Source organism: Drosophila miranda, chromosome XR (assembly GCF_003369915.1).
Source record: "Drosophila miranda strain MSH22 chromosome XR, D.miranda_PacBio2.1, whole genome shotgun sequence".
NCBI lineage: Eukaryota > Metazoa > Arthropoda > Insecta > Diptera > Drosophilidae > Drosophila > Drosophila miranda.
Genome location: NC_046674.1, coordinates 30,136,716 through 30,155,749, shown reverse-complemented (window position 1 = coordinate 30,155,749; position 19,034 = coordinate 30,136,716).

The window sequence follows — 19,034 nt, the reverse complement described above, 5'->3', positions numbered from 1 at the left end:
ACTTCAAACACACACAGAAAACTTAAAAAAAAATGTAAGAGGCTCTGTTGGGAGCTGTCCTGTCAGGAATTGACCAGGGATTGGCTCTATGTCTCTGGCTGTGGCTGCTGCTGGAGGGTGCTGCTCTTCCGGATGGTTGTCGCTTAATTAACGGTGTTTCACTGAGACATTGTTCTGGCTGTCGCACGGCTTTTATAGTTGCAGTTGGAACCACTGTCACGCTGCCGCTGTCGACGCTGCTGCTGCTGCCGTTGCCGACTGCGTCGTCGCATCCCTCGGACTTGTTTAAGTTTTTTCAACTGCAACAAAAAACACGGACGGACGAAGACTTACATGTGTGCGTGTAATATTGTTAGGGCCTCTTGGTGTCTGTGTGTGTCCCAATCGGAACGGAAAAACTGCTGCCTACTTTCAGGGGCCGTCCTCTTTGAAAACCTACAAAGGAAAAGCAGAAGTAGCAGCAGCAGCACCGGCAGGAGCAGCTGAGCGGCAGAAGTCAATCGAAGTAAAAAAAAAAGAACGCGGCACATTTCCAAAAGTGCTACAGACAGCCAGACATTGAGGCAGGTTTTGTGCCCCGACACTGCCGCCCCACGGGGTGCTTGACACTTTGACCAAAGGCAAAGCCAGCCAGAGCCAGATCCAGAGCCAAAGCTGAAGCCGAAGCCCAATTGGAAATATGATCCGTATGGAGATATGCACCTGCAACTGGAATGGCTAGCAGCGAGCGTGGGGAACACACACAATCACTGAGGAAACCCCATGCTGTTCATCCCCCATCTCCCATTCACCATTACACGAGGGCGTTACAAAAATTAAATAACATTTTTCCACCTGCTCTGCCCCCGCACTTGTATGGCATCCCCAGGGGCGCAGGAGGTCCGGTCCAGTTCGGTCCCGGGGCTTGGAATGCTTCGTTGGCCAGCGCCCGTACAAGGGAGCTCTACCACGGGTTGAGGGTGGGGTGTTTCTTTCTGTGCGTGTGGATTCGTACGTGTGTGTGTGTGTGTAGGAGTGGGTGGGTGTGTGAGTATGGGGAATCTCAACAAAGGTAACGGTAAAGGTAACACCAAACCTAGAGCTTAAGCAGCGCGTATCAAGTGACAGATTGTCTGCGGCAAGCAGGCCATCGGAGGCGATCAGTCGATTGCCGTCTTGGGGAAACCATAATTTCTAAAGCATTTTCCACATACATATACATACATATACATAAGTCATTGCTTTCCAACCAATGCACTATGGGAAATTTTCCCAACTTTAGTGGCAATAATTAATACTCTTCCAAACTAAAAGATATTTTTGGTTTAGTTTTTTGATATGAGTTTATAATATTAAGAAGAAGGCACTTTAAAAAAATGGACGTGGCAGCTCCTTTTTATACCCGATACTCAAAATGAGTATTGGGGTATATTAGATTTGTGGTAAAAGTGGATGTGTGTAACGTCCAGAAGGAATCGTTTCCGACCCCATAAAGTATATATATTCTTGATCAGCATCAATAGCCGAGTCGATTGAGCCCTGTCTGTCTGTCCGTCCGTCCGTCTGTCCGTCTGTCCGTCCGTCCGTCTGTCCGTCCCCTTCAGCGCCTAGTGCTCAAAGACTATAAGAGCTAGAGCAACGATGTTTTGGATCCAGACTTCTGTCATATGTCACTGCTACAAAAATATTTCAAAACTTCGCCCCGCCCACTTCCGCCCCCACAAAGGACGAAAATCTGTGGCATCCACAATTTTAAAGATATGAGAAAAACCAAAAACGTAGAATTGTAGAGAATGACCATATCTTTAAGACTGCGGAATCTGAATTGGATCGTATTATTATTATAGCCAGCATCAAGAAAACAATTTCATTTTTTCTCGCCCTGTCTCTCTCTAACACACACGTAGCATTGGCGGCTTTGCTTAGAGTAAAACATTAGCGCCTAGATCTCAGAGACTACAAAAGCTAGAGCAACCAAATTTGGTATCCACACTCCTAATATATCGGACCGAGACGAGTTTGTTTCAAAATTTCGCCCCACCCCCTTCCGCCCACACAAAAGACGAAAATCTGTTGCATCCACAATATTGCACATTCGAGAAAACTAAAAACGCAGAATCATAGATAATGACCATATCTATCAGATTCCTGAATCTGGATCAGATCGGATCATTTTTATAGCCAATAGGAACAAATCAATTTGCAGTTGTTACGCAGCGCCCGACGTCACGCTCAGACTGATTTTCTGTCTCTCTCGCACGCACTCTTTGTCGTGTCGTTTAATATTAGCGGCGTCTGCCGGTGGAGAGCCATACTGACTTAGTATCGGGTATAAATGTAGAGTTGCGGTCTCCGCAGCAACTCACAACGTTCCCCCTCGTTTTAAATTTGGAAATTGCATTTCAATTTGCAGCTCATATTGCTTCCAAGCTTAAAGTTTAGGAACATGTGTAGAAGGTTATAATTAGTAACATTGGGCGTGGCACGCCTTACAAATAATTTGAAATAAACAAAAATTAGTATTATTTTTAATAATATGTTTACTTTCACACCTTTTGTTAATCCCACGAAAATTTAAATTGATCGTCGGAAAGCTCATCGAAACTAATCCGCTGGGCCCTCTGATCCTCTTTAACTCTGTCTGAACTATTTAAGCTATCGCTTGATAACAGATTTTTTTCTGATTAGCAACGTACTTGTGTAGTGGATACATATTGTTTTTTGTTTAATTAATAATTGAACAATATTGTCGCTTTGTCAAAACCCTGGTCCGAAAGGAGAGATAGTGCCTAGTTACCAGGCATTTTGGAGCTGTCTGGCGGCTGGCTCAAAGTCTTTCGAGCGGATTTGGATTTTTCTGGACTTATGGCCAACACTTTTAGAACATATGCAAGGTCGAGTTGCCCGTGGCTTTACGCAGCTGCGCTCGCTGCTTGAATTAGTAATTTTACGTTTCGCGGCTTATATACCGCTCTGCAGCTCCTTTTCTTTGCGCTTAGCACTTTTAGACAGGCAATGCCAGCCGCCCAACGGGTCCTATTTTGTTTGCAATTTGTCAAATTGTGTAAGAGCTCAGCCAATCGGCATGCTTTCTTTTCGCAATGTGGCTTGATCATTTTCATTTTATGTCGTCACTGCGTTCAACATGGTAATCAACTCTGAATTTGAAACCCTTTGATTTGGCCTAAACTATTCAATATTAGAGAAAGTGAGCAAAAGAGCCCTTTAATATATAATGAATTTTAACAAAAATTAAATCTTATGCTTTGAATAGGTTGGACTCATTGTGTACACATCTTCAAGGACTCAATTTCATTACAAAAATATACTCGTTAAGCTATTAAACATTTCCAAAAAATATGAGACCAATTTCTACTGTGCGAAGCCAAAAAACTTATTAAAAAACCCTATGATGAAACTGCATTGTACAATTTTTTCTTAAATTGTTTAATTTTAAACCTTATAGTACTTTAAAGTTGCAAGAACAAATTTCAGTGTTAACAGAATAAGCTTCTAGCTAGAGATCAGCTGACCAGTGAACAGTGGTTCCCGCTGTTAACATTTAATATCAATGTGTTTTTCATATATGTGGCGGTTAAAACTATATAATTTGAACAATTTTTGAAAAATTGATTTTGGCCAGAATCACTCACTATCTCCAATGTTGCAATGCGGCCGGCCCCTGTTGGTATGCTTCAAAAGCAAGCAAATTCAGAGGAAAACCCCAAGCAGACAAATATAGATGGAATTTTATGAGGGCTATGGATGTTCTTAGGAAAGAGATAAGATTTGGTCAATAAAACGAGAATTAAATAAATATAAATCGAGTTTAATAGTTTTGGAAGGCTGTAGATTGTATTTGAAAAGAGATGGAATTAGTCGTATGCTGAGGAATGTATCTATAAGGCAATCGGTTATGGTTATATTCTTTAAAAAAACATAATGGCTATGGTTATGGTTATATTCTTTACAAAAAAATTATAATAAAAAGATATAGTCTTTTGTGCAAAATATTGTATTTGTTTAAAGACCATTATAAATTGTATTTGAAAAAAAGAGAGAAAAGGGACTCGTGGAAACTTGTAGATTGTACATATTTACAATGAACTGGATGATAAAAAAAACTAAACTTTGTGTATAATTGTAAAAAGAAATTATTAGTGGAGAAAGTTATAGAGTAATTGGAGATTAAGAAGACTACTCTTTGAATTTGAAAAGATATGGGTTATAAATTGTGGTTGCAAAGAAATTATTCGAAGAGGAAATTCAAGATTGCAGATGTGTTTTAGTGGAATGACTAAGGAAAATTAAAAAAAGAAAAACAGAAGAACAAATGAAAAGAGAAGATCGAATCGGAACACAGATCGTTGCTTGTTGCTTTTGCCGTCTTTGCTTGAGTAATTGAATTGAATTGAATATTTAATTAAGCCGAAAGAAATTTGAACATAATATAAAGTTTACATTGAGCTGTGATTGTTGTTGTCTGCCATAGAATTCATATAGTTGCCACCGCTGCTCCACACAAGGCCCCACACACACAAGGCCCTGCTGTCAGCCTGGGAGTACAGTGAGTACTGGGAGCACTTGTCCAAGTTGATTTCAATCAATATTCATGCAATAACGGGGTAATGTGCACACTCCGCCCTCTCAATTATTCCCAGTCAAATACACACTTACCCATAGTGCATGGTACACTCGTGTCCTGTACATACCTGCGAACGCGTCACACGTGTCCTTTGCAGAGAAACCGAGAGCCAGATATCTACGAGGCAACAAGACCATAGAGAGAGTCCAGGGAGCAGCGACCTTCTTTGCTACGTCACAGTACTTGAAGACACTCAATGAAAGGGAGGAAAGGCCGAGGCTTTGAATACCCTGCAGCGTTTCAATGTTATATAGGTCTTAATTGGTTGTTATATAAAGAGACACATATCGAACTACAACTTGTTGAATTGCAAGGAATATATTCTTATGTTTTGGGATATAATAATTAATAAACGTCGTTGGAAAAAATATACACTTTTTTCCCGTTTTCCTACGAGTTGCTATGGCAGTTTGGGACCTTTTCTTACCTTAAGCTATTTGTTTTAGGATGATTCAAAATCTTATACAGACTAGATAAATCTGACAGACAATCTACACACAAACTGTCGTTTGTATGTTACAAACATGTGGTCTAAGTCGCTGTACTCTCCTTTTGAAGAGAGCAAAAAAATACAACAAAATGATTGCGAAAAATCCTGCCAGCAAACCGAAAAAATGAAAGTATAGGGAGACCAGAAAAGGGGTGCAAGAGAGAGTGCTACAGGCGGGGAGGCAGTTGCGAGGCTGTTTTAAAAATAGATGCCCCAAAAATTTATGAAACAGACACAGCCCCTGCCAGGCAATGACGGTGCAGACGTTTTGTTTCTTCCTTTTTGTTTTGCCTTTTCCTCTGTTTTTCTGTCAGTGCTTTTCGCTGGGTCTCTATACTCGTCTCCCCGTCCTCCGCCTCGCGCCTGTGCCTTCGGTCAGAGTTCGTGTCAACTCGGCACTGGGTTACTGGGTCTGCAAGCCCGATGGCAGCCAGAGGCAGAATCGGAAGCAGTGGCAGCGCCAGCATCCGGCCTCACGCGGACTATGACGTCAGCAAAAGCGGCGGGTAAATGGCCTCTGCAGACGCGTCACATGTTGCTGGCTTCCGCCACACAGTGGGTGCCACATCCCTAGAGACGTACCCACAGCCATCCCTGCATCTGCATCTTCATCTTTGGTGGTATTCCTATTCTTATTCGTGTATTCTAATGACATCGTCTCGAACTTCAACAACAAACAAAAAAAAATAAGAAGAACAACATCAACAATGTTGAGGCTGCCCCTGAAAGTAGGCATCACATCGGTGTGGGTGGGGAAGACGTGGAAGTCCCCTTATTAAATAAATACTGTAATAAGAGCTCGTGTATGTATATGGTGTATAGGTTGTTCTCTGGTTAAGTTTGTATAATAGTTCAAGAAAGTAAGGCCCCGGAAAAAAATTGTGCCAAAATACAGACCAAATTGTGGGAAGGAATCCTTTTTTGAAGTGGAAGAGCTTGGGCTCTAAAGAGCGTTGGAGAAATCTCTGATAAGACTATAGAGCTGGGACTCTAAGGGACGTTCGAATTTTCGCATTCTCTTAAAAACTCAACTATGAGCAGGGGATGCTTTCAGAGGTCCTTGGCTTGAAGTATTTTCTACACGTAGAAAAAAGAAAAGTGAATATAATATAGTATACGTATAATAATAATAACAATAATAATAATAATAATAATAATAATAATAATAATAATAATATAATAATAATATTGTAAGTTTAGTCACTTTAAACGCACAGATATATATGTAGATATGATATTATATGTGCTTGAATTTCTATTGTTTATGGATATCGGGAACTAAATATTATGAGAAATTATTTTAGACCGTTTTGTATAGTCATCTTCAGCATTTCTCAACATTTGAATCCTATATACTTGGAAATAAAACGTACTTCCAAGAGTCTGCGGTGACTCTTCAAAGGGAGAACGCTTTTGGTTAATCCCAAAATGCTACTTATGTGATCAAATCATCATCTTCAATACCGGCTCTACGAGTAGTTCTGGTGGATACGCTGCGATGATTTGGCTGCACCACGCACGAGCTCAACGTGTCAAGTTTTTGGATTCATATACGCTCAAAACTTGCATGGTGGAACTCGCACGTAGAACAGGCTCCTAGATGGCTTCCAGGAATTTTAATTTCCCTTTCTATTTCAGTTTCTATGTCACTTTTTATTTCACTTTCAATTCATTCAGGACTTACTCTGTTTGTTTGAGCACTTTTAACACACAAAAAAATAGGGGAAAAACTTATTTTGGCGCCAAGTCAATTCTGCTTCAAATCACAATTGAAGGTTGGAGGATTTTTCTGTCCTGGACTTTGTGACTTGAGAATGGAGAACTTCTGTTTGGGTCCATCTGTTTTTGTGGCTTCCATCTGCTGCTGCTGCTGCTGCTGGGGCCAGAGCCGCTCCGAACTGTTTGGCTTGGAGACGAGTTTGCGACTGATTTTGCCATATGCTGTTGCCTCGAATGTAAACCATAACCAGGCTCAACTTGAAGCGCCTGACGCAGGCATCAGGCAGCAGGCAGCAGTCGTGGCAGAGCAGCAGCCGAGTGCCATAGCAGAGTAGAGGCATGGCCAGTGGCAGCAACGGCAGTAGCAGTAGAAGAGGCAAAGGCAGCATCGCAGGCTAATGTCGCACATAGTGTCCTTTGCAGATAATGTCTGGGGGTCGGGGCTGCGTGGGGGCAGGGACTGGGGGGCACAGCCATTTTCTCAATGAAATTTAACATTTTGCTTGTCCTCGGCTGCTGGGCCGTGTCGTGCCCCGCCCTGCTCTGTTCTGCCTCACCTTGCAACAGGCGCCGCACCCCAAGCAAGCTTTAACGTTGCCTTCCCCCAAATTTGTGCTGCCTCATATCCTGTGAATGAATGCCAGCTATGACGTCACTCCCGCTTTCGCTTTCTGCCGCCACTACATCCCTCTCCGTCCCCGTCCCCGTCCCCGTCCTCGCTGCCGTTCAGCTGCTGGCCTCGGCAGTGGGTCACTGTGTTAGCAGAAGCTCCACGCGCAGCAGCCCCAAAACGATGGGCGGCGGCAACCCAAACAGGTGCGGCAAGAGGCGCAGACACCACCACCATAGCTGCACAGTGGTGAAAAAAAGGAACCAAAATGTTCCCGAAATAAACGGAATTTCCATGCAATTTGTATTGAATGCTAATAAAGATTAGTGCGAAATGGATTCACATCCAATTGAAAAGTATTGTTTAAAATAAGATTGAGAATGTAGATATGTTCAGAATCCATCTGTAAACTGTGAACAAACACCCAGAGAAAAAAGGAAATTGCAATAGATTTGCTCCGAGAGTGGAAATTATAAAAAAAAAATGTTATATTAATCTTCATTTGAATATTTGATTGATATGTATATATAGCATATTTAAAAAAATATATATTTTTGTTTTAATTAAAATATATATACTTAAATTTAGATTAAATGTATATACAATAAATGTAAACTAAAATGTGTTATATTCTATTTACTTTAAAGTTTCATACTTGTATTAAGTATGGGAAGTATTAAAAAGGCGTTTTAATGCATTAAAATATAGTTTTATAAATTATTTCACTATGTTTTTACCGAATATAAAATTCTTATTTTTCTTCTTACTATCCGATTTTTCTCAATATCAATCAATATTCCTTCAAATTTGACATGAGATGGTGGCATTTGAGTAATAAATCTCTCCGACAGAAAAAGCCATTGTAGTTTTCATTTTCCATTGAATCGAAATGTGTGTGCCGCATGGCTGCATGCCACAGCAGCGCTGCATATGTATGTGCGCTGCTGTTGTTTGGCTTGGACGTTGGTTTGGTTTTGATCCGTGTCTGTGTTCGGGTCTAGGTCTGGGTCCGGAATCCATGCAGATGCAATGACGTCGACTCCCGCTGCACACCTGTTTGACACTCCCTCTGGCACATGCCTGGGCACTCTCTGCCTCTCGTACGGCGCAGTTGCAACTTTAGCGGACGGATGAATGGAATCGGAGCCGGAGCCACAGCACAGTGCAGGCCAAAGGAAGCCGATCCGTTCCGAGTACCTGTCGGTGGTACCTTTGCCACTAACGCTGCTACTGCCGCTGCCGCTGCCGCTGCCGCTGCTGCTGCTATTGCAGTTGACACTTTGACCTTTGGTTCCGTATCTCCGAGACACCAATATAAGACCCCACACCACACCCCTCTCTTGGCCAATTAGGGGCCGACCTTCGTATTTATTTTTAGTACACTACTCGGTGTCAAGAATACCCAAAAGATAAATCCGGGTCAGCCAGAAGCCAAAAACCCAAAAACCAAAAACCAAAAGTTGAAGTTGAGTTCCTAAGCCAAACAAGTGGAATGCAGTTGCAAGATGCGGAATGAATCCAGGGGACCGCAGGAATGATGATGATTGCCACCCGGAGGGCAATCCAAAAATCCAAATCCAAAATACTTTCTCTCGTACAACATGGCCAAGGCTGGCAGCCAGGCGGCGGGGTTGGTTGCGGTCTCTGTCTGCCACGGGGGAGGGCTGGAAGTAGGATTTGCGATGTGGAGACTATGTGTTGACTATATCTTTAGACAAGCAGCCAGCAGCCTGTTGTCGTTGCCAAAAGCCGAGAGAAACCACAACTGTGAGAGTCACAGAGGAAAAACAAGTGAAAAACAGGCGTATTTTTGATTGTGCCAAATATACATTGTATGGGCGTCTATATAGACTTTAGAGTAGTATATATATCTGCCATATACATACATATCTGAAGACATATCCCACACACATGCGAGTCTATGTGCCCGAGATCCTATGTGCTTCTGTGCGATGCATGGATTTCATTCTAGATTTTTGCGTATATGTGTCTACAAATATTGTGCGATGGGAAGACTGTATAGATGGGAACTTCATTATACAGATCGGTGGATATATGTATGTATGTATTGCATATACAAATGTACACGAATATTTTTGTTGGAATGCGTCGATTGTCGATTGCTAGTGAATGCAGGTGGCTGCCGTTTGGCACCGACACAGGGAAGACAGCACACAGCAGTACCTCACTGATGCATCATCTCTCTGAGAGACCTCTATCACATGTATTTCCATATGTTTACAATGACTTTATCATTTTATATATGTAGTTCTCCAATACAAACTGATCTCAAAAATTCATAACTTATCTAAAGGATCTATAGAGCAATAAGGGTTCACATTTATTATTTTTAGAGATAGTGCAAAGCTTAAACATTATGAAGATCTAAATATACATATACAGTGCAGGACTTAAGTGCTGGCACAGCAATACCTTCTGCGTTTGCTGTTTTTTTAAGAGCTTCATCGCGGTTTTCAAAAGAAAAATAATTGTATCCGATAAATTAATATATTTTCTATAAGATTGGATTATTTTTTTAACGGTAATTTTATTGCATAAACTGCATACAGTTTTTTAGATAAAGTATTGGCAGTCTTAGCATTTAGCACTTTTGAATGAGCCATGTTCTTGTAATTTTACCATATGGTCTTTTTTTTTGGACAAGCATTCGTGCTTAGTTTTAGTGATGTGGAATGTCCAATATTTAATCTAGAAATTAGAAAAATTAGAGGTAAGAAAAAATAATCCACAGAATCCCAGAGGACAATCATTATGCGTTTTCCCAATCAAGGGCAATCTAAAGCTAAATGTGCGGAAATTGCAAATAGAGATACCGACTTCCATTCGGCGCTCGTTCACCTACTCAAAAGATCTTCAAAACCATAAAGCTCGAAGATCGTAGGACGACCTTACGCTTTAACCATCCCTGAATCCATTCGTATTATCAAGAGATCCAAAAACATCCTCGATAAAGAATGCCAGGATGTTCCATTAGGGTCCGGAGGGCTCTGCATTAGTCGAACTACAAAACTCTTGTTACGAGACATAAATATTTTTTCTTTAAAAGAATTGTATGAAATGATGCAATAAAATTACGCTTATAAAAATTATCCAATCTCATAGAAAATTGATTAAAATGATATGGTATCTTTAAGAGCTATCAATTAAACAATGGACCATACATTTATGAAGAACTTGTCAAGTCATTTGCTGCAGGTAAATTCACTTTTTACGAGTATTCGCTGCGTAGTTTGCATTAAATTTAAAAAAAAATTACATAGTTTGTCCTTTTTACTTGCTGTTTGGCTGCGTATCAAATTATTTTCCATAAGCTCTTATTTTTTTCCTGCGAAAGCTAGAAGCTTAGCGCGTTGCAGGAGCACCACCTGCAGCCAATTATGCCTTCGCCAGCGTCCCGCAGTATCCATGGTGATAAGTCCTGCATTGAAAACAGGCCACAAGAGAGGCAGGAGCTCCTCAGATTCCTTTCACTTCGAAGTCGCGTTGGGAGGGAATGAGAAAATTGCTGTAGGGATTGGCAGTAGCGATGCTTTCTTTGCCAAACATTACTTGAATTTTCACTGCCGAGACACAATACATATTTTGCATTGCTTTGCTGTTCGTTATTAACCAAGGAGATGCAACAGGAGAGTTAAACTTTAGTGGAAAACAATTGAATTTGGTTGGAGAGGTTTATGTTTGGTTGGAGAGTGAGAGACTTGGAATCTTTATGTCGATAGTCGGTAACACATTCCCTCTTTTCTTTATAGTAAATGTTGTTTCATAAACTTTGAAACTAACCTCACACATTCTTGTGACAAGGCCCACGCCCAGACACAACCTGCAGCCAATTAACCAGTCAGCAAACAGTACGAGTACGAGTGTGAGTTCGAGTACTCGTACTAGTACTTGTATCCATGGTGATAAGTCCCGTAATCAAATTAGGCCACGAGTTTTCTTCTGACTAATTGAACTCCAAGATGTTGCCTGCGAAAAAGAGTAAAATTATAAATTCCTGGAAAGGAATGGCTACGGGTACGAGTATTGTGCAGACGGACATACATATATAGAAATTTTGTAAGTTCAATGGAGAGACGTTTCAAAAATTACTTAATTTACTTACTTCATTACTTATTGTAAGTTTAAATATATAATTAATATTTAGAATATATACTTAATACATTGTATATAGTAGGAAATTGAGGGCAATAAGACATTCAGAATTAAAATCTAACAAAAGTTCCTTTGCTAAATAAATTTTACAAATTACAGGTAAGTATGCTTTCAATGTTTTCAATTCACTTCACACCGAGTGCCATGAGAATCGAAAAGTTAAACTTAGATTTACAATTCATACCAATAATTATAATTGCACAAAAATTATAGGTTGTACAAAAAAGAGTTTCACTTACTTTTAATATACAAAAATATTTGATTTAGACATATTTTACATCTATATATATAAAAGTGCAGTGAGAATTGTATGGGATTTCATCAAAGTCATGATCTACAAGGCCATATTAGCCCCTAACTGGAAGTACGGAAGTACGGCTGGAAGTACAAAACTAAAATTCCGAGGATCATGACGTTCCAGAGTAAATTTCAGCGCAGGATCTCCGGAGCTGAGCGGCATATCGGCTACCCTAGAAACCGGGACAGATAATTGAACCAAATAATATCCCCCTCAAAATTCTTTGACCTTGCTGACACGCACATACAAACTATACAAAAAAAAGATAATAATAATAAAATCAATTGAGCGGCCGATTTTTCTCAAATTTTTTCAGTTGTTCGTGTTTGTCAGGAAATCCCACCTGCGAGCGCGAAATAATCGATTTTTTTCTATTTCAGCCGTAGTAGGCCATGAGGCAATGGTCATAGTTGGAGATCAGTTCCAAACTGCAGACATTATTCTCCATCTACAAAACAATCAATTGAGTTATCCTCATTTTTTATCCGTGCAACCAAAATGTGCGTCACAGCGCTAGTTTAAAATAAATATATCTCTATCATACAAACAAGCTTTGGGTCGTCATCCGACATTTCACTCATATCGGTACGAACGAACGAGGCAGTGTACAGGGGCAAGCCTCCTCTAGTATTTTATATTTAAATTTAATATTTTAAGAATTAAGAATATTTCCTACAAATTTGATATGCTGTATTATATTTATTTGTTTATGTTTTCAAATTAAGATTTAATATAAATTTTTTATATAATATAATAAGACTTTTTATTAAATTCATGTTTATATCTATTGTGAATTATATTTTAAACATAAAAAGAGTAGTTATAGTCGATAAATAAGCTCCAGGAATCGAGGTCGGTGCCAAAATCACTTGTATCTACGTACGTATATCGTCTTTCGTCTATCGGAATCGGATTTCTCTTTTGATTCCTCCTTAAATTCGTTACTCTAAACACTAAAATTATCATTAACTACTTGGATGCTTTTTTTGAGACGACCTGCGTCCATAGTATCCGTGGTGATAAGTCCCGCAAATCAAATCATGCTCCGGTTGTTAGAATCTCCTCTGACTTTTGTGAATAATTCCTGAACGAGCTATAGGGCAAAAGTCAAAAATTTCCATAATCCAAAATCCCGCCGGATGGGGACAATGCACATGGCCACCACAGTTACAATTTATTTGGGTTTTTTACAGCAGTCATTCCAAACGCGCTTGCACCTGCAGTCCTCCAACTGCCGCTCCCATTTTCACTCCCTCTTTCCCATTCGATTCCAATCAAATCAAATCCCGTCCAACTCATCCCCGGCGGCAGGCTCATTGATGACGCTGAAGAATTTCATTCACAAAACTGCAGCATTTCAAGGCGGTTCTAAGGCGGCTGGAAAGGGGGATGGGTCTTGCCTCTCGGAGACCGCGACAAACGTCAGCACCACTGAATGGACCCATTGCACCACCCTCTACCACCCCTACGCTGTGCCCCAGTCACCATCCCCATCATCAGCATAAGCAACGTTCTCGAGCATGTCCTTCGGCTGCTGGTAGATATGAATGCTGGGGGCAGAAGGGTTCTGGCTAATGAAGACCAATGACGTACAGGCCCAGAATAGAAGTACGATGGGGCTGAGGAGGCAGGACTGGGATTGTGCCCTGATTGACCTCAGTTTATTGGACCATCTATCAATTAGGCGCCTTTTCCATTCCATTCTTATACGGGCGTACATATGTACATAGATTCCAGCATCATGTTGCATGTTGCATGGCCTGACCTCGCCGCCGCAGCTGCTGGTGACTCTTCTGCAGCATCTGCTGATGACGTGGGAAACTGTGGAAACGATGACGTCATTGGTGAAACTAGTGCAAATACACTGTGTCTGTATCTGTGTCTGTGCATGCAGATGCATGTGGTTGTGTCGGTGCATTGGTGTGTGGCAAGCCGTCATCAAAATGGGAAGGATACTCCTAGGATGGAAGATTTATAAAATTTTTTTTTGTGAGAAACGATATAGGAAGAAGATGGATAGGGCAAAGTATATATGTAAGTCGAAACAATCTTAAAGATACTAGATACCAGATACAAAAGTTCATGAGTAACAATAGATAAATATGATAATGCGAGAAGATATGTTTATTACAGAGGTACATTAATCTACACAATACAGACACAAATACAACTAATGAAACGTGTCATAGTATATAGAAACACACCCATATTTAGATTAGATATTCGGACTTCAAATAAAAATACAGTGAACTTATGTGTATATTACTTTCAAAATAAAAGTGAAAGCACTTAAATTTTAATGCAATCTAGTGGCATAAATATTTAAATTTAAGTGCAAATATTAAAATTTCGGGTATTTTTTCTCTGGGTGTTGATACAAAAATATATGTAAGGTGTAAAAACTTAATAATATCCAAACAGAGATGCCCATATTCTTGAGGCACGGGAAGCACCGGCATCATCTTGGTGCCCTCAGGCTTCTTTTATCCGCTTATGTTCCACATAGTGGTATTGGATCGAACCACAGTTTTTTTAAATAGGTGTTTTCGTGGTGTTCTTTAAGAACTATGCAACGACAAGATTACTTATTTACATATGGACAAGGATAATACATACAACAGATAAAACTACTTACACAAAAATAAATATAGTCCCTTTGAACTCTGAAAACTATTCGTAGAAACAGTAGGTAGAGGGACTTTTCTTAAGATGTATGCAGGATAAAGAGTGTCCATAAATTGTGTAAGAAATGTATTCAGATAAAGCAAGATAGATTCTTAAAGTACTACTGATTGGTTCCACACAACATAAGGGGGAATCCCAAGCCCATCAATAAATTTGTTTCACAAACGTCGGAAGCCCTTCAACTATATCTAAATAATTTGCAGGCGCTTCAACGCTTTTGAAATTCAGCCAACTTCCACTGTACGTATACGAGTACGAGTGCATATATAATGCATGTACCCATACCATACCATACCATATGTAAGGGCATATAAGTATATATGTACATACATATAAACCCTAAATGGGTCAACCAACACACTAACGACACCAACGAAAACGACGGGCGACAACGACGACGACAGCAGCGACAAATAGTTGTCAGGTAGAGCGAATGCGAGTAGTACAAGGCCAAAGCAGCGGAAGGGTGGGGAAGGAGGGACGGAGAAGATTCACTTGGAAGTGTCGAGAGGGTAGGGGTTGAATGGGGGGTGGGTCGAATGCGGGCGTTGTCAGGGAGCTTATGACGTTTGTTTGGCTTTGACGCACTCACATCGTGTGTGTCTGACCATCCATTCGTCGATGGTTGCCTTTAAACCCCCACCTCAGATGGCTCAAGGACCCCCCCGACCTCCCCCGTTTGTTCGCTTCTCATATCAAAACCTTCTTACCTCGCCTGATAATGTTTCCTATTTGGCAAAAGCCAAAAATAAAGCAAATTATGTTGTTAAACACACTCAAAAATCTCTCGTTTTAAAGAAAAACATTTTCTAAATTCATAAATTTCAACAAAATTGGATGAAGAGAGAGAGAAGGGGAGAGCGTGGGAGGTGGTGGGTGTGAGGGGTGTTACTGCAAAACTGTTTTAAATGATTTTGAACGAAAATAAATGCGAAAATAGATTTCATCCAGACATAGACGAACTGATCAAGTTCCTTACAAAACACAAGCATTGTCTGTTCGCATTTGTTCGGGGCGCACAAACCCCGTCCATCTGTTCTTCCCTATGGCCCCTTCCCACTCTTTTGTAGTCCACGCTGGGCACCCTGTCGCCCCGTCCACAGCCATGGGAAGGCATGCCCTATATTTAAATAAAGAAGAACAGAAGCAAGCCAAAGAGAAATCATCGAGAAACATTTTCAAATTCATGTCTAGAGTACAACAACAGAAAAATGAGAGACACACCAACAAAAGAAAAACGTTCAGCCATAATTGCAGCAACAACAGAAAGAAACCCAACACAAAGTACGTCAACAAAAACTATTCCAATGAAAAATATACCAAAAAACTCTACAAAAGGATATACCAATAACAACTAACTTACACCAAAGAAACTTTACAGAAAGCTTCACTAATATCAACTACACCAAAAAATTTAGAACTATAAAAAGTACGTCAATACCAGCTATACTAATGAGGTTAAAAAACTAAACAAGTAAAAACTAAGCCAACAATGGAGATTCTAAAACAATTACACCAATAGGAACTATACCAACAAAATCTACACAGAAGCTACACCAACTAAAATTTCACCAACAAACACTGAACAAAATTATAACTTAAACTTAAACTGGCTCAACAAAAACAACAGTGGCAAAATCTTCACCAACAAAAAGCTAAAGCAGTAAAAACTTCATCAACAGAAGCTACACCAATAAAAACTATACCGAGAACTGCTTCACCAATAATAGTTCCACCAACAATAGTTCCACCAACAACCACTACACAAAAAAAATCTACACAGTACACTTTCTTCACCAATACACACCAATAAAAACTATACCGAGAGCTGCTTCACCAATAATAGTTCCACCAACAATAGATTAAAAAACAAATAATACACCAACAACAACCACTACACAAAAAAAATCTACACAGTACACTTTCTTCACCAATAGATTGTTTTGCTCTTTCCGACGTAGAAAATTTATAGAAACAGAATATATGTACTTTTATAAACATATGTATGTATGTACATATGTCATACATATATTTCTATGTAGTTCCGTGTGAGCGAGAATATCTCGACATATGTATGTCTTGTACGTTCTATGCACACCAACACCCATACAAAAAAAAAAATATATATATAGATGTGTAGAAAAAGCTTCGTGATCGAAGCGTTTTATTCGTTCCTTGCTCGAGCAGAGATTTTTCTTCTTTCAACAATTTTTAAATTTACTTTCAACAAATGTTGCAAGTTGGCATGCTGCAGCGTCATCGGAAAATGTGTATTTAGTTTGGCATTAATATATATATATACAGAATAATATATGCACGCGATCATACATACATATACATACATACATATGTATGTATATGTGTACATGTGCCTATATTCCATATATACGCAATATATTTAGATTATGCGAGTATATCCAAAAGTAATTCTGCCCAAACATTGATATAAAAAAGACAAGCACATACATATGTGCATATGTAGTTTTACTGGTGGGATCTTATTAATATGGGAATCTGCTGAGAATTCGAGAGATTAGTTGCTGTTGAAAGAGAACTTCGTACCATTGCATACATTGTTTCCCCATATCTACACGTATCCTTGGAGGGCATTTTTTGCTTTAAATAGTTTCAAATGCTAAAAGTCACACACACGGGGGTGCATTCAATTATCAGGTGCTCATGAAGAAAAATTGCATTACATTTTTATACCCGATCCTCAAAAAGTATAGAAGTACATTAGATTTGTGGTGAAAGTGGATGTGTAACACCCAGATGAAAGCGTTTCCGATCCCGTAAAGTATATAAATTCTTGATCAGTATCAATAGCCGAGTCGATATAGCCATGGCTGTCTGTTGGTCCGTCTCGATGAGCGCCAGATCTCAGAGACTATAATAGCTAGAGCAACCAAATTTTTGTGTTTAGATTCTTGTGATATCAAACTGTTACAAGTGTATTACAAGTGTAGGATGCACTTATATGAACTCCTATATGCATTAAATTCATACAAGCCCCAAATTTCTTACTTAAGGCTATTCCTAAAAGGAAACAATTTTTACAACATCGTATACCAAAAGATACCTTTCCTGTTGTTTTTTTCGGAAAACTTTCCCTCATAGTTGAACAACTATTGCTTTTTTCTGAAATTAATATGAGTAACTGCTTTTTAAGAGCTACCCCAAATGGATATTGATTTTAATTTCCAAGATCAAGCGTCCAAAAATACTTCAATGCACTCGATGATCAAGGTTAAACGAAAGCGAGTGCAATTAAAAGCATTTCTTGATTCTTGCTTCCTTGACGTGCGTCAAAAGAAATTCCATCATCCTTTTCCCATTAGCTAATGCTTTGGCTCCGTAGGTACTGCGTCCGCTTTAATCAAGGTAAGTCGCGATTTTACAGCGGTCAGCATTTGACAGTTGGCAGCTAAATGCACTTTCATTAAATATGTTATGTGGTAAAACCTTCAGTGAGCCCGTATGCCTGTAAGCCTGTAAGAGAGCCAGCCAGTTGCAATGGTGGTCGATTCTGCCACTCAAAAATCACTGCAACGGCTGCCCTTGAAACAAGCTTAGCCACAAATTGTATCAATCAAGGCCATTTCAATTAATCAGGCATCCATGGCATCCCCTTGTAGTAGAAGGAAAGGGAATATCCTTTGGCAGTGGCAGTGAGAAATTCAACTGAGAGTGGGCATAAAATACAAGCTGGTGGAAATGCCAGAAGTTCTTTGCTAAGATACTTTTTACAATTTCAGGCTTCCATTTAAAGCAAACATTTTAAGACGGCATTCAAATAGCATCTGCTTAAGGTACTGCACTTTCGTTTTCTAAGAGCTCTCTAGCTACGTCTTTACATTTATTAATCAAGCAGGGTACACTATCATTGAGTCTTAACCATCAATAACAACAATACTCTATTAGACGCTATCGCAAAAAATTCTCTTTCATTTGAAATTATTTTCCTACACGTTTTGTTCTTGGAAATTCCAAAAGCTACGTTTTAGAATCCGTAAACTATTTTAAAAAACTCCCCTACGAATTTTAGACGTAACCTGCTTATTTAAAAATTCGTATTCCTTCTTTTGATTTATTTCCAAAACAACTTTCTTGGGACTTCATTGAAGTCTAAAGCACTTGCATTTATAGGCAACTGTCCGAGATTCATCTCAAGCTTCCAGTACTAGATAAAAATATATTTTCCATGAATCTTCTTAATTAATCCCACCTTTGGCTAATCTCTTGGAGATTTCTTTCTCTTCTCTTCTACGGGTTCTTTCTTTGGGTTTTTTCTTCGATTTTTTTTTTTGGGTCATTGCAATGACCGAAACTCCTACACATGCTTGGAGCTTTGGCATGGGTCTGCCTAAACTTTTTTTCAGGGTAGCCCAAATAAATGCTTTCCATGATAATGCTGACCTCTACTATTCCCACTCTT